General features: G+C 38.1%; 1 long non-coding RNA gene across 1 annotated transcript; it reads right to left on the bottom strand.

Annotated features, from left to right (window-relative positions):
- Positions 1–750: 750 nt before the first annotated feature.
- Positions 751–19522, bottom strand: LOC128082406 (uncharacterized). The gene is made up of 5 exons (XR_008207662.1): positions 19256–19522; positions 10528–10665; positions 8060–8165; positions 4915–4998; positions 751–2664 (listed from the first exon to the last, which is right to left on the bottom strand). It is a non-coding gene; the product is annotated as an uncharacterized LOC128082406 (long non-coding RNA).
- Positions 19523–20897: the final 1375 nt, after the last annotated feature.

Here is a 20897-nt window from a genome sequence, read left to right on the forward strand (position 1 = left end):
ATCCTATAGCCTTTTAGTACATGGCAGATTTGCATCTTAAATGAGATACAGGAGTACAATAATATTTGCAACAGAACACACAGGGATCTAGCCTATCTTATTTTATATAGATTTATACATTATTTTAGTACCATTACCAATTTAGATTAGGAAGCAAATTTTGTACATCCTTGATCATGAAATAATTGTATTGGCTATGAAAGAAATTATATTTGGAATTTTTCTGGAGCCAGTGGAGTTGTGTAGGCTGAATTCCACTCAAACTGATAATGCTTGCTTTCCAAAACAAACTGATGTTAGAAAGATCATGTAGATAACTAATGCCAGCTGAGTCATTTGATTGTATCCAGGCATAGGTGTGCCACAACCACACTGACAGTGCAGAAAAGGATTGGAGAGAACTTATTTTGATACTGTAGCACAGAGAAATAGTCCAAGCTTTCAGGCCAGTTCTCAAACTGAGATGGTAGGGTAGCATTCTGTGCTGCTCTGTGCCTGGCAGGGAGTTAAACGTGTCTTGTTCTCCACAGCCCTTTATCCTCCTGCATGCTGGCTGCTGGCACAGTGCCTACAATCTGAATAGCTAATCCCAGTGTTTTTCAGAAGAAAATGTTACAGGGCAGGTAGAAGTCCCTGGTCTATCTCTAGCTTGTGAAACAGCTGGAATTGCTGCACCATTTTCTTTTTGCATAGGTACCATGTAATTTAGCTATCTCATTTTGTCAGGAGGTGGCCTGTGTGGTGCTTGTGGTACCATAGAGACATGAAGAAGTAGTAAAGCTTGAAGTTTGACTCTGTGTATGGGCGGGAGAGATTAGATTAGCATGCAAAACTAAAATACTGACCAATGCCTGGTGGCAATATTTGTACATGAATTTCTGAACTTAAACAGTCATTAAGATGGTGAAGGGAGTGGGACTAAATTACACCCCATAGTTGCTAGGGAAGAATTCAAATTTTCAGCTATTTATTTCTCTTTATTAGTGTCAACTCTTTCATGATAAAAATCTTCTGCTATTTCTTCCTAATTCCTACTAATATTACAATATAGTAATATATATTGTGTGCTTTGCATGTATTAGAAAAATGCACTAAGCCACAGCCATGCATTTAATTGCTGAGTAGTTAAGTAATAAGTATGTAGATACACATGTATTTATTTTTGCATTTGTGTACACATCTCCTTAAAAAGGTAATATACGTGTTTGTGCATGCAGACACCAAGAATTGTGCAAAATGACATAGAATCCTTTTAAAAACAAATTTCAGGAAAGTCAAACTACTCTCCTTAATACTTTTGCATAACATATGATTAGATTTATGCTGAAAATTAATTTTCCATTCCTGTAGATATTTTTGCATATGCTTAAGCCACTGCACTGTGGATACACTTATGATCAATGAATTGCCACCAAGATTTATTTAAATATGAATCTATGTGTGTCTGGAACTAGGGATATGTATTAGGTAATTGATAAAGAATATGCATTTATTTGAATGGATGTGCGTCTTGATCTTTGATCATGCTGTAGCAGACTTTGATCCTTTTGCTATGGCACTTAAGGCCATTGGTAAATGACTTTAAAGTGGAAATCTTGTTGTAATAATATATTGTATAATTGTTCATTTCAGTTGGCATTGAGGGGTGGGAGGGATGTTTTGTTTTGATTTTTGCCCTAACAATTGTCTAGGGATTAACCAGACTTGCTGATTTATTTCCATATCAAAGTTAAGTAGTAAATATTATATTAGCAGATGCCTGCATCAAAAACCTCCATTTGGATATCAGCCCTCAATATGAAGTCTCTATCATGGCATACAACTCCTGTACAGTAATTATCATTTTCATTGTTCTCAGACAGGAACATGTTAGTGGCCCAGTTACGAATGTTCTTACATATTTCCTCCAACAGATAATTGCAAAACAGTTACAGCACATCTCAATGAGGCCTAGAGTTGAAAGCTTATAAATTACTCCTCAATGTTTTCCATCTGTGGCTAATTTATGATGTGAGCGAGTGATATAACAACACGGAGGTCCTAATTTGTGATCATCCATTCAGCAGAATTCAGACTTAACATTATGGAAAAGCAAAAAGTGCTTTCAGATGAGCCTATGAAATTTACTTAAGGAGAACACACCGTAGACCATGGCTGTCCAACCTCTCAGCTTGCCTGAAGAAAGGAGTTGTCTTAGGCCACATACACATAGGTCACTCTAAAAGTAATGTCTCTATTTATTTCCATAGAAACTGCAACAGATAGAGTGAACACAGTAACACTGGTAGAACAAATTCTCAGCTACAAAACACTATTTTTTAAACACATTCACCACCATTAGCTTCACATTTTTGCCAGCAGCATCTCCAACAAGAGCATGCATGCTGCACTTGTAAAAATCAGCATCAGCAGAGGTAACCCACTGTCACTACTGCTGCTCACATCCACTGTTTGGTCTCCATAAACGTTCAGCACGCATCAATGAATGTCAGTGGGTGTCATTTTTTTCCACGTGGAGGAATTCAATTCCACCCCTTTGCTTCATACATACTTTCAAGTCAGATGTCATTTTGTCAGACTGCCTCTCTGCTGTCATCTGTTGAACAGTAACAGAATATTGGCAGGAAGGTTCAACTAACATCTGCCTCTTGATGTTGTATTACACTGTAAAATAGGAGTCATTACTTTTGGGGCAGCCCTTATAAAACCTGTTCTCAGATTCCTTTATTAAAATGGAAGACGTGGCTGCATATTTTTTGTCATTCACAGGACTATGTTTAGTCAGTATAACAAAATGTATAGACGTGTTTGCCATAACTTGAGTTAGCACTGCACTACTCCCCATGCCCTTGTTTCAGCCCAGATGGGATTATAGCACACTGATGCTTGGTAGTTGCATTTCTCAGAGGCTGCACTGCAAGCTGTGCTGAGCCACGTGCTTGCCATAGACAATCAGTCAGATATTGCAGAGTGGGACTTTACAAACCAACACGTTTGTACAAACCATCCGTTTATACTCCAGTAAAAACTGAAAAGGAGGTAAAAATTCAGTTACAAATCACTAATAATTTTGGCTTTACGTTGGTCAGCTTCTATCAGAAACTTGATGTACTGGATTCGTTTATTTTACTCATTTTGGTCTTACTATACTGTTACGTATGCAATGCATTGACTACTGCAGTGGCTTTGGGAGGCTGTTCCTTTTTTAAAGTGTTTTTCCTATGTGAAAACAAAGATAAAGAATGATGCAGCATCCCTTGAAGATAAGCAAAAGCGTGGAATCACCTCGGTTAGAGACAACAATGGCCAGACATGTAATTTATTTCATACCCCTGAATGAAAGCTGACTTCATTCTTTGTGAATGGAGATTGTTTCAATACAATTATCCTCTCTAAAGCTTTAAACAAACTGGCTTTAAATATTTCAAACGATGTGGCTTTTGTCACTTCCTGAGAACAATATTTTCATTGTCTAATAGATCTCACTCTGAATTTTCTTCTGATAACCTGCTTTAATTACTTAACCACATACCATTATCTCTTACTCAGTTAAAATTCCTTATAAGAAGCCCTGTCAATTACGTTTTCTGGGAGCTGCTGATTCAAATTTTTCAGTAGAGATCATATAGCTCAAATCTTTCATCAAAGAAGGGATTCTCATAGGTATTAAAGCATTTGGCATATAAGAGTTTATATACGTATATATACACATATATCTCACAGATCATCTACAATCCTATAAAAGTAATCTTTAATTCAATTACAAGGAGCTTATAATTTATATCTAATGAAAAACTGAGAGGCTGACCTAATGATTAGGAGGATACTCTCCTCTGCTAGCACTGTGGTTTGGGATGGCCAGTGGGAAAACCACCTGCTGAGTATTGAAACATTTGCCGACAAGTGCCACAATTCATCTACAAGCATTATTCATCTCCTGCCGTTCTGCACAGAACCAGGTCTTTTTCTGTTCTGGCATTCATCTGGATTCATGATTGCTCTGTCCTCTGACAACTGACCATAGCATGTTAGGAAAGCAGTCCTGCTTTCTTGATTCGAAGAGGAAATGAGCCAGAAAACCTGACCACTGGAGAAGGAAGGGAGCAAAGAAGCTGCAGGTTTTTCATTCACTTTCAGATTTCCAAGCAGGAGGGTCTGATGGGTCTTGACTGTATTGGCCCAGACTCGAGAATATCAGATTTGAATGGAAAGAAGAAATAGCTGATGATGGCTTATTGAAAATAGTTACATTGGCTTTCAGGAGTAATCATGTTCACGTTTGCCGATTAAAATAACTTATGGTTGCTTGGCTAAAAACCACCATGTGCAAATCCACCCTTATTTATCTACATGTCATTGACTTTTTTTTTTTTTTTTTTTTTTTTTTTTTGCATAGACTGACATCACAGGTCCCAGTCTGAATTTAAATAACTATAATTTGCATTTTTGACAAGTTCAGTTTACAATAAATGTTCAAATCTCCTGAATCTTAACTATGATGCGAGTTGGCCCAAATCAACTGCCAGCCAGAAAGCTGCATAACACAGCACAAGCAGGTATTAGACCTTCAAGTTTATTTCCTCCACAAACCTTTATTTTAATTGACTTCTAGCATCACTCATATTTGAAAAGTTTGTTTTGCTGAAATCCTACAGTGAAAAGCAGTATGTTGCCATATACAGGTGCAGTGATTGCAGCACATCTTAAGCAATGCAGCAAGACTTTTTTTGTTATCACAAGTTTAGCAGAACCAATGACTAATATACAAGCAGACCCTCATATTTTATCTGTTCTCACCTAACCTAATCTTTCTTATCTTATGCTTCAGCAACTGTGGATAACTGAGATAGATGCATTTAGAAGCTTGTCACATAATTGCATGGGACGGCCAAACAATTCCTGACATTTTCTTACCCTTGGGATGACAACATCTGCAGAAGAAAATGTTCTCAAGTGGGTTTCTGTCATGCTTTCTACAAACTCTTCTGTTAAGGCTTCCTGCAAGGAAAAGAAAATTAGAAAAATTATTTAGTATACAGGATAATTTTTATTTTTTTCCTCTCTCAAACTAGTAGGATATTTACAAAGGACAGAAGTAAATTATGTAAATAAACACCAGTTTTAAGACAAAGTTTGTATACTTTTGTCCGTCCAGGTGCTGAAGTGGTGAAAAATGGACCCAGAACTATGAGTGCTGTCTGTGAAATGAATCTAGAGATATTCTTTATAGCTGTTGAATGTGCTGAACTAGATCACATATGTATAAGAAGAGTTGCATTTATTCCTTCCTTTCATTCTGCTTTGACAACTCCTGTAATGCGTCACTATTGAATACTTCCTTATGAATACTTTACTGTTAAACAAAACCAGTTGCACATCCTGTTGGAGAAGTTATCTTGAGGGCATGTAGTGAAAATAGTTAAATTACTCATCATAAGATATGACTGATTTTCCAAGGGCTGAACAGTTACATAGTGTTGTAGGACAGGAGACATATGACTGATGAGATTAATATAATGAAACCCACTTTTAGTGCCCATTTATTTCAGAGCCATTTCACCAACTTATCAATAAGAATTAATTCAGGTCCATCCTTTTTCATCCTAATAAATGGAATAGGTTTAAGAATGTAAATCATTCAAAATAATAAAAATAATGAATATACCTCCTAGCTGCTGAGAAAATGAGAGCACACTCTTAGTTCAAGCTGGGTTTTTTTTGTTTGTTTGTTTGTTTTTTGCTACTACACATAGGCCTTTTCAGAACTCAACTTCAGGATCCCATTGATAAAATTTTTGTAGTGTCCCATGGACTTCAGGTCACATGATTTCTATGTCTCATTCCCTTGAAAATTGAATTCCTATAGCTTTAAAGCTTCACATCCATTACTAAATCTTACAGTATTTGAACTACATCACTGAATTTGTGTTTGCCTGAAAAAAAAGTTTGCAACATTGTGAACAAATCTCCAATCAGCATTAAAAGAAAAAGCGTTATGAACATAAAAAGTGTAATAGATTGAATTTTTAGCTACCATAGCAGGCAAAATGTTGAAGTTCCAAAGTCAGAAAACTAAAGAGAGCTGCACGTATATTCCTTAAGAAAAGGAATCTGATTATCTTTTACAGCTGGACTTGTCAGAGTCATCTGCATGAGGACTGCATGTCTTACAGTATCAGCGCTTTGTTACCTCTTTTGCTTGCCGAGGTGCTGGTCTAACAGTGTTTTTGTAACCATAACAGCTACATACGGAAGGTTGGCTGGTGCCAGAATACTGGGAAGCGTAAAAATAGGTCAAAGTACTTCTCTTCCATTATATATATTCCCAGGGTGGAGGTGAGGGGGAGAGCATAAACAAATGAACACTTGTACTCAGCAATATAGTGTTAGCATAGTCTCAAGGAAGACAATGTGAGGCATATAAAGAGGCTGACCACATGCTGTGCTTCTGTCCTAACCAACAGTTAAGTCAGCTGGAGCAGGGAATACACAAAGCATCCTTTCTAAGTTGTTTCAGGTCTTTTTTGATTGTAACACACCCCAATAAGCTGTTCTAGGCCTTATGCTAGTGTCCATAGAATAGACTAAGTATATGTTAACTATTCAAACCTGATAGCCAGATCAAGCAGTTAAAAACAGGGAAAAGGCTGCTAAAAGACACCAGAAAGATACACTTCCCATACAAAATGCATTGACTATGGGCGTAGTATAAACAGTAAACACAACAGACAACACAACTATAAATGTCTGAAAGAACAAGACTACAAGTGAAATCACAAAAATAAAAGGGAAACCACTATAATTCTTCCTCGTGGCTTCTTTTCTACCTACTCTGGCACACTCAAGGAGAATTGATGTATGCACACCCATCACCTTGCTCCAACACTGCATTTCCATACACAAAGCAGCAGAAAGGCAGATCATACATATTTATTTCTGCTGGCAACTGCTCACACCCCATCCAAAAAACATTTTGGATATTCCATCTCATTTGTTATCTCCCTGTTGGCATTATGATTCCAGTCAGAAAGGCACTGCATTCAGCTACCTCTGAGATCACCCATCACGCTTAAAGCTGTGTAAGCAGGAAAAGCACAGGCATGATTATGTTCATTCTGCAAGTTCTCGGTCCTTTTCTGTTGCTACAGACACATGTGCCCTTGAAGACACTACATGCCATATTTTTATTGAAAAATTTAAATGAAATTGACAGGGGAGTTATTTTTCTTTCCCAGTTCTTCTGTAAGGACTTGGCTGTAGCACGTGGGGAAAGGAAATGCTCACCCTGTTATTTTACATGCTGCGCACACAATCTGTATTAAGTAGGCTTCAGTTGACAGCATGAAAACACTTGGATTTACACATCACTAATACTCCACTACAGTATATGGGCCTCTTCCTGTGATAACATCCGCAGAGCAGTGCCCCAGAAGAGCACAGTATGGCCATGCACAGGCTAAAGCTGCTCGTTGGAAGTTTGCCATGCCAAGCTTCAGGCTGTTCTTTTCCAGCGTTGGCATCCAGCCTAACTTCACAGCAGGCTTTAACACAGTGTAGAAATTGGTACCAGTCTTCCTAAAATGCCATGCCTATGAGATTATTTATTAAAAGATTTATATCTTGTTAATGATCTCAGAGCCATCCGTGGGTGGCCTTGCTTTAGAAACCGCTCCTGTAAATTGATGATTAGGAAGTAACACAAAGGATTTGTTCCAGAGGAGCACAATTTTCTCTTTAATTAATACAGAAACTTCAGAGGAAGATACTCTCATCTCCATCTCCTTCAGGGGAGAGTGAATCTTCATCTCTATATCATAAGCTTTAAAACATAAGCACTCTTTTGCCATATGTATTATTTTTGCAGGCATAGGCAATTTAGCTTGTTACTGGGGTTCTTTTCTCCTTGTCCTCAGAGGTGGCTTGACAGCTTTGGATAATATAGAGCTCAAGGGCAAAAAAGTAGCTGAGCAAATGAAAAGGTTTATAAGGATGGGTCTTGAAAGCAGACAGGGTAGATATCATGCTTCTTTTTTGCATAGTAATTGCACAGTATACTCACTGTGGAAAAGGGACTGCTGATTACATCTGGAGACTGATAAGGCTGGTAGGAGAGGACTGTTCTGTGGATCTCTAAGTAACATCACCATGTGGTCATTACATAAAGCCTGAAACAGATAGGGAGAGTAGAGCAATTGGTAAATTCCAGGCTCACATTCAGATCAAAGAGATTGAAAGTCCAAGCCAAGTCCTAGAGCTGTGCAGAATTATAAAAGATCAATCTCTGGTGGACTGAAGAGGACTCTATGCATTTTGTGCAGTAGAAATTTATGAGAACTTAATGTTGGAGTACTGCAGTTGATTTTATTACTGAGGCTATACCTGGACCTGCCACAGGTGTGGGACAGAACATGCTCTAAGGCCACATTTTTCCAATCTGTTTGGACTAGGAATGTGGCAGGATCACACAGGTACTTCCTTTGAAAACTGAGGCAAGGCAGTAAATGTGTGCCAAATTCTCCTCCCAGATAGGAATCTAATGAACACCTATCTTCAGTTGCTCAGTTTACACAGACTAAAATAAGCTTTCATACCTGAGAAGAAGCTACTTCATAATTGACAGCTCAAAGAGATCTCTGAGGAGATGTGTCATGGCTGCAGTAACAGAGGCAGAGGATTCAAGTAGTAAGACAGTTCAGTGCTTGTCTAGTGAACTGGATTCTCAAGGTCTGGCAGACACTCCATGTAATTAATACAAGTAAGTGATTTAAACCAGGGTTTGGGAGATGGTAATGTTGTGTTCCTCATTTTCTGGGTATCCAACTCGAGATATCTAAGCTAATATTTCTGATTTGCAGATGTGACAAGATGTCTGTTGCATTGCCATCTGTTCTGACTGGAAACGTGCTGTATAATGTAATTGCTTTTAAAATTTAAACCCAATGCTTCTCAAACCAGGCAATCAAAGCAAGACAGTGTATTTGGCACTGCATGAGTATGGATGATGTGCAGCAGGGAATGTAGGAGGTTATGCAGCGAAGGAAGGGACTTGGTCAAGTAGCAAGCATTGCCTGTTCCTGTACAAGGCCTATGAGATTGTAATAAGAGTTCATACCATAAGACATGCATGCCAAAGTAAGACTGCACAGGCAAGTGGAGAGGAAACTTCAAGCCTGGCTGCAAAATCTTTCCTTCATAAACTTAAAGTCCTTTTGCGTCCAGGTTTTGGGAGAGTTGCCATCACTAGTTTGCACTGTAGAACTCCTCAAAGGTAGCAGCTTGTTCCACTGGCCCCTGTGCAAATCTTTAATAAAGGCAGATCTCTGACAAACAGTCTTTTAATTTAAATATAACAAAATACTTGATGGGGAGATACAAAAACATGAGAGGAGCTCAAAGAAAAAGTGTATTTCAGAGATGTGTTACAGTGATCTCTCTTGGCCCATATCAAACCTAACATACTGCAATTAGTTAATACATTGCTCAGCCCCAGATTTGTACTGATACTGAATAGGTTAAAGATCCTTTAGTCATCATAAGACAGCATCTTTTTCTACAGTACTGTTTTCTTTAATAAATCACCTCCTACTAGTTCATTGGAAACAGCCAGTAATATACCATAGGGTGCCTACTACAGGAGGGCTCCGAGCCTGGAGCCACCCAAAAATTCAATAGAACTGTCCTACTAATATCTTTGAAACCGAAGATTCTTAAGACCTTCTTAAGTTTCCCTATGAAATCCTTTAGTGCTTTTCCTGACCAATGAAAACAACGAAATACAAGTCCATACAAGTCAAAGAGCTGCAGGAAAACCTGGTGCAAATTGAAAAACAAAAATTCCGATGTTGGTGGGCTTCAGAACTAGGCTGTGGTGAACTCTGTAACAATCGAACAAAGCAACCCCCTAATGTTCTGTAGGACATGTAAACAGAGAGCCATGTCTGCAAGGCAGCGGGCTGAGTTTCTTCTGTGGGGCTGTTATTGCTGTAGCCAGACCAAATACATGACAAAGTAAAACAGATCTTTGTCTTTCCTCCTCAGTACAAAGTACAAGCGAAGCTCAGCTTCAGAGAGAAGATAGATAAAACTGCATAAGACTGCTTTCTTATGCATATTCAGTTAGCAACAGAAGTAAGACTTAATACAGATTTTTATTGCTCCTTTTCTTCTAATCCTCCTAACTCCCGTTTATGTCTCCCTTCTGCAAGAGGTAAGTTTTTTAAAGCATGATTTAAAATGTGCATCCATAAGAAGAGAAAAGCGAAAGCATATATATCCTGGATGTTAAAAATACACCCATCTGTACATCTCTCCTATGTCAGGCATGAGCTCCCTTGCTGAGATCAGGTCATCTTGTACTGTTCTATGAGATATCTTTGAACGGAAAGAGCTGGTGCAAGGCACCTCTGAGGACCAAATGAAGGAACTAAGATCCTGATCATGCTTTCAAGCAAGACAACTTAAGAAACGGAGCTATCACAAGCCTTGAATTGAACTATGCTTAATAAGTGAAGGGTTCAGAACAAGTACCTGCACGTCCTCATGAATTGCTAAAGAAGATCCACGCTCCTTGCTGCTGCTTCCCTGGTAGCGCAGAGTAATTGAGGCATCATGCTATGTTCTGCTGCTATTCTGAAAACTTCACCTTTAAGCAGTTCCATGCTGTTCCTATTTGAAAAGAAAGACTTATTAGGCCTCCATAACATCTCGCTGTGTCCCACGGAAGCTCAGACCTGCAGCAGACTTGCCATAGGCACAGATTCTACAAATCCTACACTGGGAACATTAAATAATAACAAAAAGAATGCATGTAAAATGCAGGAATTTTCCTGTCGCAGAGTAGAGCATTGCTAAAGGCTTGGGAAACCCCCTGAGATGCAAACATGGTGAATAATGCATTTAATGCTTAGCAGTTTACCTCTGGAACGGCATGAAAATGGGGATACGTTTAGGAAGGGTGTTCTGCTGCTTTCTTTCACCAACTTCCTCTGTAGAAACATTCCCTTATCCTGAAAGCACCGAGTGATCCGTAAGATAAAACAGCTGTCAAATATATGTGGGAAAGTAGCCAAAGCTTCTGCAAACACTGAGCATATGAGAAGAAAGCCTCCCCCTGCACCTCGGCCTGGCACAGGCAGATTGGTGAGGACAAAACTGTTGGGCTTTGTGCTTGCAGGCAAGCTGTGTTGCAATGAACCAACTGTGTGCTCTGAACGAAGATTCATTAGGTTTTCTGATGTTGTGTAACATTCTTGTTGTGGCAGTAAAACAACATTAGCTTTCCAGCTCTGCATCCACTGAGGCTTTTAAAAATCCCGTGAATTTATCTCTAGACATTTGCAAGGACATTTTAATGCAGAAAGACATTGTTGTAGATTTCTTTACCTCAAACAACAGGGAAGCAGAGCACCCTCTGTCAAAGAAAAACCCCAAAGCCAGAAACAAGAGAAAAATTCTCTAGGGGACCAGATAAATACTGTTCTGCTTAGAGATAGATAGTATTTTTTGTTTAAAGCCTTTGTCGTCTAGGTTTTTTGACTGAGGCTTCTGCTGTGTGAAAATGGGCTATGCATTGTGTGTGACTTGTTATTAGTCATTGTTTTCCCAGGGATGTTTGGTGTCCTAAAGGAATATGCGAACTACAGATGGTGCCCAAAGCAAGGGAATGTGGAATGTAGCTTGGAGTGTGACAGAATGCCTGAAAGCCCGTTTGTCTGGCAGTATGGTCCAGGAGAGCAAAGTAGAGTCGAAAGGCTCTTTGCTCCTATTATGCTATATCAAACTGTTTGTTGAAAGACTGTTCATTTTCCTTTTCTTTCTGTGCTGCCCACCCAAAAAATCTAAACATTTAAAAGCCCAATTTGAACTGTGGAATGTGTGGGGCATTCTTCTCTTGCCTGATGGGACAATGTGTGCCATGGGGGACTGCCGAGGTAATTATTTATTGACCCCAAGTAATTCCGGGAGCTTATTGTATGAAATTCCAGTGCACTGTATTGTGTCAAAACTATGCTTAATTTAATAACTAATTTAATTAGCTTTTGTATTCCCTGTGCTAACATGGAAATACACCTCCCAGGCTATAGCAAATGGATTTCATGGGTTATGCTTGCTCTCCAGTGGCTTAAGCTGTTTTTAAATGATTTTTATTTTAGATTTAAGAGTTTTTCCATACAATTATAGCTCACTTTCAAGCAGAAAAAGCAAAATAAAGAAAATTAAGAGGGGATTTATTTTTAACTTGCAATTCTCAAAAAAGTAATATCTAAGTAAAGATATCATAATTCTAGTAAATTAAGGTGGACTAGTTCTTACTGTCTGCAGTCCCATGAAGAGGCATTCACCACCCCTGCTGTGCTAGTTCATCTACACTGTGGATGCAACAAGTAAGCAAACAAACATAGCTGTCTGGAACATAAATATGTGGTAAAAGTACTGAGATTATGAAGAGAAGATCATTTTAAATCAAGGTGAAAAGGTGGGCTGTTAGTTATTTTGAAGAATCTAAGTTCTGAAAAGTAAGAAGTGGAGTACCCCTCAAAATGTTGTTTCAAAATTTTCAGTACAATCAAGTCATTGTAAGGCAAGGCATATTCAAATGGATCATTCAGACACTTGGAAATGTAATTGTTTTAGTTTCATTAGAGAACTTGTGGAAATGGACAAAACAGTCACATAGGTATTGTCACAAACCTTTTCTCAGAACTGTTCCTGATAATGGCACACAGTCTGTACCATTATACAGGGTGAGACTTTTTTTGCTTCATCAGCAGGAGGAGCAGTGGGGTCATGACTAAAAAGGCACAAACAGGATGCAACGTGATCTAAATATTAGTATTCCTTTTTAATTTATATGTTCAGATTTAGAAGAGGTTGAAGCTGTGCTGTATTGCTTGTATATGATTTAACACCTCTGTGATAGCAATACAATGAAAGAGAAACCTAGTGATTTAAATGCAGTCAGAAAACAAGATTGCTGATGTAGCAATGACATCCACATATCTTGAAGATGTACAACTTCTGGAATACAAGTAATCAAATTTGCCAGATAATTTAATTCAGATGTTTTGTGGTTACTGGAAAACAAACAAAGACCACAAACTGAGAGAGAGGCCTAAATATCCTATAATGATTTATTAGGAAAACTTTCAGCCTACATAAGTGGTCCTATAAAATTGACTTAATAACTGAGATACTGAACGCAGTAAAACCAGACATTTTTGTCTTACAGTTTAATGTAACTGTATCCTACAGCAACATTCTGAAAACTCAAGCAGATGTTCTTTAAATAAATTGTTTCATGAAATGTACTGCTCTTTTCTTTTGGTTCAGCTATAGAGACTTTACAAACTCCAATGCCTGGCAGAAAGAAAACTACCCTATTGACTAAAGCATACATTGTTAGTTCAAAAGCAATAATAACAAGAGATATTAAGGCCATAATCAGGTGAAAATTTACTCCTCTTTGAACTTCCACAGCTGAACTGCAAGGACAGTGTGAAAATGTTGTGATGATGTTGAGAGCTCAGTCTTTCTAAGGGATGAGGTGATGCAGTGATGCACTGATCCCAAACCAAAGCCAGCCTGCTGTCTCAGAAGCAAGGTGATTCTGAGTGCTCCTCTGACTACAGACATGAGTGGGTTCTTTATGCAGAATTTGAAAGGCTTCTTTTACTACACAGAAGCAAAGGAGACTTGATTTTCTCAATATTATCAGGATACTGTGTTACAGCAAGGCAATATATACAAGCCTGATCTAACAAAAGCACAAGTGAAAAGATTCCTCCTGATTTCAGTGGCCTCCACTAATTTATTAAGGAAACAATTACCTTTAAATTCATGTACCCTGGGTAAGGGGAACATAATACTGACAACAGTTCCCTCGACTGAGGAGCTTTATTTCCATACCAGCTTAGAACAACTATTTTATAGTAAGAAATTCAGGAATAGAGTTTTAACAGCAGAAGTGAGACCACACATAGGGCGCATGAACACGTAGATTAAGATGTCTTTACATACTGCATATGAACACAAGGAGGCTGTGTTTAAATTCCCAGTGTGGTGGTTCACATGGTGCTCTGAGGGGGAACATGTGGCTGTAGTGTTCAAGAAATTGCTTCACCTGCACATCCTCGTTGTTTTTGTGATGCAGTGTTTCCAGTACGCTTACATTTAACAGTTTCCCTCTCTCTCTGGTTGGAGTGAATAAGCTGTCATTTAGCAAAATAACAGTGAGTTACGTTCACTTCATTATTTATTGAGATGCATTTTTGCTTCAGGGATATTTTATATTTGGTGACTGATAGATTTAGTTTTCAGCTGTAAGAAACCTGTTCAGGAATGTCTCTGAGTCACATGTGTGCGATGTAGGAGTGTAATTCTAACATGGCATTAATATAAAAATAGAGAATGTCACTGGATAGATCTGTCACCGTAAGTGTAAAATAATGTTAAGCACATTGCCATCAGGCACAAAGGCTGCCCCTGGCAAGCTGCTGGAAACATGGCAAGAAACAAGCATCTGTTAAACTCTGAATTCTTTTAATGAAGGCACTTCATGAAAGTATTGGTATTTGCTTTCTACTTGAGAGATGAATAGAAATGACTTGCTTGAGTTCATCAGGAATGCATGCTATAAATGAGGTATCAAACACCTGCATCTGTGCTCATTTTGTAGTCATACCTATTTTGGTGAAGCTATTCATAGTTGGAGCCTTTCTATAAAGGAGATCTGGGTGCTGTTTTTTTTTTTTTTGTAAGCACAGGAATTCAAATGAAGAACTGAAATTCTCTTTTAAATTCTCCACGTAATACAAGTGTTGGATGGTAAATTTATTTTTTTATCTTCTGAAAGTAATTTATGAGAAAAAGTTCAGAAAGCTCTTAAGACCCTAAAATTCTGTTCTTTAGAAATAATTCAGACTGTCTGGGGGAGTTGTTTGTGTAATCATCAGAATCAGACATCACTTATGTGTTTGGCAAATTGTTACCATTTTTTTTTTTTCATTTTGATTTGATTAATTAGACCACAATGAAGACACTGAAATAAAATGGACTGCTTACTTCTTCCTTTGTTTGAAAAATAAACATTTGGTTTGAGATCATGTTTTTCCACTTGAGTGCATGAGAATATACTTCTATGAGCTTTGATTTTTGAAGATTTATTTGCAAAGCGTTCAACATGTTTCTGGTTAGCTTTCATTATTTGAATTTCTGGTTTTTTACTAATCTATACTATTTCAACCATGTTCATATTCTTCGGAAGTAATTACTGAAATATACTATTCAGAAGCTTTCAACTGCTTTACTGTCTGCTAATAGAGAGGTAAACTTGACAAATCTGTGAGAAAAAAAAAGTTTCCTAGCAATTTTGAATCTTTCCACCTCAATATACAACTTGTACAGTCATTAAAGAGTTCTGTAACATAACTACGTGAAATTATGAGAAGAGATGGGGTGAAAGTATTACAAAGCGATGACAGCTGATTCCTAATTTCATCATTCATTATATTTCCAGTCTCTATGAACAGCTTGAGATAAGCTGATTTTTGTGGTTGGTATGTTCATGGTTAACACCAATGATATTTCTTGAGACATATGTACTTTGCAAAGTATTTAAACCAGGGGAAGAGCCTGTCTGAACTACATAAAATAAGGATAATTTAGGACATACTGAACTCATGTGAAAATCCCCTTTTCCTTCTGCGTAAGGAATGAGGCATGAGTCAAACCAGGAAAACAAGTTTGACACTGCTCCATTTTCAGGACCACTGAATAAAATGGAGAAAGATGCAATGAATGGAGCAAAAAGCCCCTCGCTACGAATCAAAGTTCAGGTTGTTTACCTTTTTGTCTAACCTGAGAGTCAGGCTAAATTAACACCGTAGTTTCAAGATCCAGAAAAGAAGAAAAGGAAAAGCCTCACAAGTGTCCTTGACAAGGTATTTTCATACCACTTTAAAATAATTGTATTTGTTGTATTTGTATCAGTATTTGTTGGGAATCAAGGTAAGGGATAGTGGCCCCAAACTGCTTTGCAAAATGCCATCTGCCTGCTAGATTATACCTAATAATGGAATGATAACATGGTCAAATACTGAAATAACAGTCGAGAACAGACTTGAAGTCTGTTGAAGACAGTTCTCCATTGTTTGGATGTTCTTCTATTTTCTGAGCCTTAAATATATTTCATGGGATGTAACAGGTGTTTCCATGTTGGTATTTAGATATTTATTTTCCTATGCCTATAGTTAAAACTGATCTTACAGCCTTCAGTCTTCCATGACATTAGAATTACCTGATAAACAGGTGGTTGTTCCCTTTGAAGTAGTGAATTATACAATGTGGACTAGGTAATCCATATATTATTCCTTACACAACACAAAACATGAGATTCTTGAGAGTTTGGGCAATAACTTTGACTCCACTTCAAGCTGCAAGGTCTGGGTTAGTGCTTGCTCCAGTATGATGGAAGTGTTTTGTCCTTGGCTGGTCTTGAAGTATCTGTAGACATAGGCACATGAAGGTGGATTGTGAGATATAATCTCCCTAACAAGCAGCATTTAACTTGTTTTCTCTGAAGAGCAATTTCATCATCTAAAAAGCAAAGATCGTCCTTGCTGTAAGAATAGTCAGTCATTACTAAAAGAGTAAAACTTTAGCATTTGGAACTTCCTATGTCTAAACTTCTAGTGTTTATTATTAACTTTGGTGATAGTAGTGAAGAGGAGGTAATGCTCCAGGCTCTTGAAGTCATGTGGTAATACAAGTGTATTAGCTTTCATTTAAAAAGGAAGAGTTCCTATCTTGTTATTGTAGCCTTTGACCTTTCCTTTACATGAAAAAGAAGCAAAAAACCTATGCACAACTGACTTCTACTGCATAATTCGCCATGCAAACATCAATACATACCAATTTCATCACTTACACATTTCTATTCTGATCTTGCAGACAGCTTTCATATCTGATGAGAAATGCTAGAGATAAGAATAAACCTTGACTGTCTCTAAATTCTGGTGATATAGGAATCTAGATTGTGAGCAGTGGGCTAGTTCTATTACATGTATATTAGAACATTACATGTAAGTGAAACATACTTAGATCTAAAAGTTACAAACTCCAAACTGAAAATTAAGTCTTCCTATAGGATCTCAAAGACGTATTCTAAGACAAAGGAACAAATGAAAAGGAAAAATACTTTGCTGCTCAAAAAAAAAAAAATCTATGTGAAGAGGGGTGTTGTCTGAAGACTTACACACCCTGCAGTTCAATTTGCAGCTCCTGATACTTGTTTCTTCACAGGGTACCATGCCACTATGTTATAACCACTGGTGGTGGCAGTGAATGTGGCTTTAAAACAAATGACAGGACCTCCACTGCACTCTTCCATCTCTTGCTTAGGGAAAATATTCTGCTGGCACTGTGCGTAATTGTTATGTTTCCTTAATGTGTACCTCCAGCAGCCTGATCTTCTGTTCTTGTGCTGGACAATTGTTTAGAAGCTTATGGTCCATGCCTTGTTCCAAATGACTTTTCCACTCCACAGAGAGCTGGATAGTGCCCTTAGGAAATGTGTGATTCAGTCACTGCAATTCTTTTAATTATTAATTTCTAATCTTCATTTATATTTCACTGAACTGCAGAAAATCTCCAGTCATCACAATGCCACTTCCATCTCCTAACAGTCTGAAATATTTATTAAACTCATTAAGTTCCAGTCTCAGTAGCTAATTACAACAAACTTATGTTTGTGGAAACAAATCTAGCCATGAAGATTAAATTTAAATGAGTGTTAAAAACTCCTTGCCTTCGGAGACTTTTGTTTTTCCTCTTTTTAATTTGTCATGCTGATTTGTAAGGCTTCCTAACTATTCTGGTAACATTAGCACTGTTGATAATAACAGATACTGTTTGTCTTGGAGAACTGCCAAGTACTCTAAGTACATATCTAATTTGTCCAGACAGTTTTAAAGTCTCTTGAATTTAAATTATAAGTTTAACCTGCAGACTTACAACAGCTAATTACAGATTAGAATTTGGAGTGATATTTTTTTAAAAACAAAATGAACAACCAGAATTCTTTGAAGCTAAGGTAACTGAACAAATTCTCCTCTTTTTGTACAATAACTACCACCAACATAGATACTCAATTACGGCTCCCAGGTTTGTGCATGTGGACTTAGCACCAGTTAAAGGTTTCAATAGACATTAATCATGTAGCTGACCTTGAGGAGGCTGCTAGACCTAAACCTATGCACAATATATTTTCTGTGGAAGAAAAGCACCTTGCCATTGCTGGGGAAAAGAGGCTCCTTTGAAACATCTTACAAGTCGAAGCCTCTCTTGGGACATCTCTGGAGGACTCCCCTTCTCCAGGAGGGATAGATAAGCTGTGGTAGGCAACACAATGGAGTAGTCTCCAGTCTTGCACTGCCTTCCAAAACAAAATCCTCAATAACAGTTCCCCCTCCCTCCCGCCCCCCTCCCAACAAAATCTTCCTGTGAAAACACAGAAGTGTATTTGGATGCCATAATGTAAGTGCTAGGTACTCAGATAGTGACTCTTAGATAGTACTTGCACTTAGATACTAAGTACTACTTAGATAGTAACTCACAAAGAGTTAATTACCTTCCTTTCTACTTACTTCCTGGAAGTTGTTCCCAAGTGTACTAATGTATCTTTGTATTCATTTCCCAAGAGTCACTGCAGTGATTCTCCATATGCAGGCTGTACAAACCTATGATAGCACTCCCCTCTCCTTTTGACAGAAAGGGAGCAATTCTCTTTCCCTCAGGAAGTTCCAACTGTTGGACTGAGTCCTACAGTTTGTTTATGGGTATACGCAATATAGGACGTCTATACTGACTTCAGATGTTTCATGAGTTGCTTTATATTTCCTAGCAAAAATTTGCTATGATGTTTATTGTTGCAGCACTGCTGATTTGTCATACTCTGAGCTAGCTAAAATCCCGCCTAGCTAGAAGTGGCAGGGAAACACAACTTGAGTGGAGCTATGCTCCAGCAGAGACTTTCAGGAGAATCCAACTGTCGTACACAGCAAGGAGCCTGTGAAGCCTCATTAATAATTTTCAGCAAACCAATACCCAGATTTACTGCAACTACTTTTGCTGAGAAGTGGTACAAGTTTAGCAATTAGACAAATCAATACAGTGGGAAAGGCATTACAACAAAGATGTGATGACAAAAGGACCAGCACAACAGAAAGGTGCTATGAGGAAAGGGAAGAAGATTGCTCACCTGTATCAGAAGATTCCAGGTTCACAGAGGAAAGCTTCACCAAGGAGGGATCTCCAGAAAGATCCTTCCCAGTGGCAGTCAGCCCTTAAATGAGGACTAAGAGAGGTGCAGCCAGGCTGCAGCCCTTCTGCTCACACAGCTGAATTGCCTTCACCTGTGCTCCCAGGGCTGCCCGGGTCCTTTCCCCAGGTGCTCAATCAGTGGGTCAGGCTGGGACTCAACTGTTCCCATACATTCAGAGATTTTGAGAATTTTGTTAGAATTGTCAGTTATGTGGATAGTCAGGAAGATTCTCTAAATGAGAAAGGCAGCGTATTTGGTTTTTGCTATTTACAGACTTTTGCTTCAGTTTCAGTAGAGCAATGGATATAGAGATGGTAGAAAACAGCCTGTTGTGACTTAGTGATGATGAGATTAAATTGCCTCAGTGTCATAGGCCTTACAAAATTTCCATGTTTCAGAATTACGTGGCAGCACAAAAATTCTGCAAAGCTCAGCTATCAATGATAACAGCACATCTAAGGAAACAGGACGTTAAAAAATGGAAGTTATAACCTATAGTTATCACCTATAGGTGATAGCTTTAATAGTCATATCAGTTTGAGTGTCAAAAGACAGAAGTTAGAAATTCTTAAAAAGGCAAAAAGTCTCCCACATAATCACCCTTTGAATGGAAATATTCATTGTTGTTTTTTTTTTTTTTAACATAAAACTTGAATTATATTTCAATGTCTTTATGTCATCTACATTTTATCTGTAAATTGAGTTCAGTACATGCCATGGAAAGACCTACAGAACAGCATGGGACATGAAGATGAGTGTGCAAGGCTCACTTCTGACATCTGCTGGATGGAATTTCAGGTTTACTGGCAGAGGGAATTTGTCTTGACCTGCAGCAGACGGGGTATAAAATGTTATGGTGGTGTAGAACAGAATTCCTTTATGCACGCACTAGGTCTAGCGTATCCTTCAGAGGTGTGTAGCATGTCCATTTCACACTGTCAGCTTTTCAGGCTAGGGCATGCAGAGGGACCGAGTGCAAAAGTCACCAGATAAGTACTACAGGGTTTGTGATTTCGTGAGTCCTGCCCTTGGAATTTAGAAAACTTGCTGAGTATTATTTTCATACTGTTTTGGAAAATATTTGTGGGCACCCTATGAGTTAGGTTACTTAGACAAAGAAGCTTGGAATTAAACATTGAGTGTCTCTCTGTCATTGTGTGCTGAAATGAAATAGATTTTAGGAAAAAGTAGAAAAAGTAGCCCTATTTTATTTATTTTTTTAATCCAAAGGAGTAGGAGTTGCATGAGTTATCCTGGCTTGATAATCATCATAGTATATTGCCAAGTAAAATCAGACTTTTGTCTTAAAATGTTTCTTAACTGCCAGTCACTAAGTAACTGCAGAACATGAGTCATGGTACAATGACATTAGACAGGGTTCAAAGGAACTAGTTTACAGACAACTTAGCTTTTGAGTTGCTGTCAGCCACAGCATGTTGCACTATGCATTCCAAATGCATTTGTACTCCAGTATACAAAGTAATGGTGGTATATTGTGCAGGGTAGAATTACTTCAATATTTGACTTTCCAGTTTTACAATTCAAGGCAAGGCATGCATGAGTGTAGAATGGCTTGAGT

Source organism: Tympanuchus pallidicinctus, unplaced genomic scaffold (assembly GCF_026119805.1).
Source record: "Tympanuchus pallidicinctus isolate F22 unplaced genomic scaffold, pur_lepc_1.0 scaffold22, whole genome shotgun sequence".
Taxonomy (NCBI): Eukaryota; Metazoa; Chordata; class Aves; order Galliformes; family Phasianidae; genus Tympanuchus; species Tympanuchus pallidicinctus.